Genomic DNA, 4,708 nt, shown 5'->3' on the forward strand with positions numbered 1-4,708 from the left:
CATTTCGAGGGACGTATCGCGCGCCGCGATGGATACTATATTTCGAGGGACGTATCGCGCGCCGCGATGGTTACTATTATCGAGGGTCGTGTCATGCGCCGCGACAGATGCATGGACAGATATGTCCCCCATGGGTCCCGGACTGAGAGACAGCGGGTGTGTATCACTAGGTCAGACATGCATCATTATACTTGACATTGCATTGCACCTACTTATCATTAGTGAACTTGATGTCGTGTTTTGTTGATCTTCTGATTGCCTTTCTGTGGAACTTGTGATTGATCAATATTGAGCTTGTTATTGTGGTTATATAATTTGTTGAAGTATTGTTGTTATGGATATGTAATTTGTTAAAGTGTTATTGTTGAGGATATGTAATTTGTCTAAGTTTTGTTGTTGAGCTACGTGCTATGTAAACTGTGAGCTGTTAGGTTGGGTGATTTTACTGCAGGTTGTAGTTGTGGAGGTTTGGTTGGGGGTGGTAGGAGTACCGTATTTCATCCCCTTAGCTTGTGTTTAGAGGTTTATTTGCTGAGTACCGTGTGGTTTGGTACTCACCCCTTGCCTCTACAAATTTTTGTAGGTTATGAGCCTGGATTTTCGTTGTACTTGTCAATCTCTTCTTTTCCGAGGCTTCTTGGAGATTTGTGAGGTAGCTGTTTCCATCACAGCAGACTTTCTTCTCCATGATTATGATCTTGTTCTATTCTAGAGACAAGTTCATTTGAGACTTGAGTTTTTCTTTTGAATCAATTGTAATACTTTAGAGGCTTGTACACGTGACTACCAGGTTTTGGGGTTTTTATTAAGTTACTTATATTTTATTTCCGCACTTTATTGTAATGGTTGAGTTTTAGGCTGACTTGTCTTGGTGGGATAAGACGAGTGCCATCACGTCCATTTTTGGGTCGTGACAGTAATATCAGAAGAAGAATTTGTAGTAGACTTAGCTATATAAAATGCAAACGAGATAAGTTACAACACCATAAATAAATTGTTTAAAAGTAAAGGATGTATACTAGGAAATCTAGACTTAGACAAGGTAACATCTCATTTTAAAATATGTGAATTCGATCAGAACAGATAATAGAGGCTATAGATTAGAAAAAATATTACAAGAAAAAATAGAAAAAGCTAATAACATAATAAGAGAACTACAAGAAAGTGATAGCGAGACAACTGAGTTAGAATCTATAATTAGCCAGAAAGAGTTAATGGAGTCATTAAGCTCAAGTAGCCCATTCCAAAGAACAACAGAACAAGGATATATTGTAGACAATAGTACTATAAATATACCACGTAGAAGAGTGTATAGACAGGATGATGTTCCCCCGACAAATCTAAAATCAATAGGAAAAAGAATGCCTATAGAAGAACCAATAATCCTACAAGAAGGAGTAAGTAAAGGAAAAATATTAAACATAGCAGCACATGATCCACAAAGATGGAATTCAGTAATAGACTTATGGAAAGGAATCGTAGTAGAAGATCTTATAAAAAATTATACTGAAACAGATGCAGAAACCATGTATAAGTACTTAGAAACCTTTTTAGGAGAATCCACTAAAGTATTATGGGAAGCCTATAAGGTAGAGTTCTCACAAGAGTTCCAATATTTGGTATCATTAGGACCAAATTCATACAATTTTACAAATAAAATTCATACACTAATAACAGGAGAAGACCCTAACAGTGGATTAGTAACATTAAAAAGAAATGCGGTAATAAAATTAGAACAGTTAAGTAAAAGTAACTGATACCATATAAAGAAATTCTTAAATCATTATTTTTTACTATTGTACAATTAGTGGTAATGCTTTCGACCAAGATCTAAGAAAAAAGTTATTTAATAAATTGACTGGAGTTTTAGCAAGAGAAATAGAAGACAAATGGAGTAAACGGGAAGGAGTATTACAAAATCCTCAGGCTAAATGGTCAATAGGACATAGAATACAACATATAATGGAAATACTACAAGAAAAGCGCACGCACCTACATATACAAAAATAATTAAAACAAAATGAGATGAATTTATGTAAAGATATAATATACACTGCTCAAAGCTATGATAAAGAACAATCTAAAAGAAAAAAGTATAAAAAGTATAAAGCACAATATAATAAAAGCTATAGTAAGAAAGGATACTTTCTTAGAAAATCTTCGGCTAGAAAATCATATCTAAATAGAGATAGACATGTTAGAAAATACAGAACAGATAGAAACTATAAAAATAAGCTAGAATATTTCAGATGTGGAAGTATAGAACATTTTAGCAAATACTTGTCCTAAAAGGTATAACACAAAAACTAGAAATGCTCAATTAGTAGAAGATTTTAATGAAACATTATTAAATGTAGACGAATATATGTCAGATAAAGAGAGTATTTACTCTATAGTATGTATTGATGTAGAAGAACAGACTAAAGAAGAAAGTTCCTCCAATTCAAAAGGAGAAGAACTAATTAATGAAATAGGACTAGAAGACCTGAATTTAGAAGATTTACAAGTTAACTTTATGAACATAGTAGAATGCGAACATATTTCGAAAAGGACACAGGTCTAGATAGCAATCCATGTTGCTGGTGCAAATGGATAAAAGAGCTAAATGCAATAAATGTTTTAAAGAAGGATGCATAACTTGCATAGACAGCCAACTAGGACTAATAATCTAAAATAAAAAAGAAATATATATATAAATGAACCCTTAATAAACCTTAAAGTATTAGTTTTAGAAACAAAGGTAAAAGAATTAGAGGAAAGAATAATAAGATAAGAAACAGGGAAACATATTGAATCACTGCCATCAATAGACAATCAAGAATTAATGAATGAAGAATTTAACACCTTAATATGTAATAAAGATAAAAAATAATGTTAAAGTATTAACAAGACTTCAATTAGGAGAATACGAAATAGAAACCTTAGGATTAGTAGATTCAGGATGTACTAACAACATCCTTAACAAGAAATTAGTACCTCCAGAACTAATAAAAACCCTAGCAAAGCCGCTAGCAGCCATGTAAATGAACGGAACACATAATATATACAGACACTATATAGATAAAGCACATGTTAGTTTTTTAGACACATGTTCAGAATTCTATAAACCTACTTATAAAATGGATAAAATATGGGTAAGAGACTTGAATTTGAAGTGTAGATTTTGTATTTAGGATTAGATTTTATATTATATATAAAGGAGGCACTATAATAACAAGTAATGGAATAATTTTTCTAAAAAGCATCACTCATACATCGATTTTAACTAGTAAACTTAATACTAAAATAAGACACAAATTAAAAGAAAAATATTGCGATAATTGTGAAAATAATTCAATATGCAGTAAAATAGGTTGTAATATAATATCTGAAAATTTATCAGAAATAGAAGAGTTAGAAGATTTAGATGAGTTAGATAAAAATTATGTCTTAATAGAAATGGCAACAGAATTATATAATTTCAAAATAGAAATTCAGAAAATAGGACAAATAAAAAACCAACAAGACTTAGATAACATTATAAAAATCCTAGATCAAATAGAAATAATAGCTGAAAAGCCTTTAAAATATTGGGAAAATAACAAAATTGTGTGTAAACTAGACATTATAAATCCCGAATATATAATAAAAACCGCTGCGATAGAAGCAACTAATCAAGATTTAGAGGATTTTAGTATACAAATTAATGAATTGTTATAGTTAGGAGTAATAAAAAGATCAACCTCAAAACACAGATCGACAACATTTATGGTAACAAACTATAATGAAATAGTTAGAGTTAAAACTAGAATGGTAATAAATTATAAAAGATTAAAAGATAATATTAGAACAGACGGATATAAATTACCAGATAAAATAGAACTAATAAACAGAATACAAGGCAAAAGAATATTTATTAAGTTTGATTGTAAATCAGGATACAGGTAGATAAAAATGCACTCAGATAGTATTTAATGGACAGCTTTTACATGTCCAGAAGGACATTTTGAATGGTTAGTTATGTCATTCGGTCTAAAAATTGTGCCTCCAATTTTTCAAAGGAAAATGGATGAAATATTTAGAGAATACAAAAGATTTGTTCTAGTATATGTAGATGATATATTAGTATCCAGTAAAGATATAAAAGAACACTTAGGACATTGACAGACGGTGTTTAGGTTATTTGTTAATAATGGGATAATAATTAGTAAAAAGAAAATGAAACTATGTAAGAATTATATAATTTTTTTTAGAAATTACATTAGGAGAAGGAAAAATCAAATTACAACCTCATATAGCCAAAAAAGCCTTAGATATGCCAGATAGATTAAACAATTTAAAAGACCTACAAAAACTTTTAGGAATAATAAACTACGCTAGACCATTTATTAAAGATTTAGGAAAACTTGCAGGACCGTTATATTCTAAGACATGAAGCAAAGGACAAAGAAATTTTAATAAAGAAGATATAAAATTAGTACAAAAAATAAAGGATAAAATAAAAAATATTCCTGATCTTAATATGCCTTTAGAATCGGATTATTTAATTATTGAAACAGATGGCAGTATAGAAGGATGGGGAGCAGTATTAAAAGTTAGACCTCATAAATATAGTCCTGACAAAGAAGAAAGAAAATGCGCTTATCAAAGCGGAAAATATAAAGAAAAAGGAAATAAAGTTAGTATAGACATTGAAATCTTAGCTGTAATATATGGCCTGGATAGTTTT

The sequence above is a fragment of the Solanum pennellii genome, chromosome 8 (assembly GCF_001406875.1).
Source record: "Solanum pennellii chromosome 8, SPENNV200".
Taxonomy (NCBI): Eukaryota; Viridiplantae; Streptophyta; class Magnoliopsida; order Solanales; family Solanaceae; genus Solanum; species Solanum pennellii.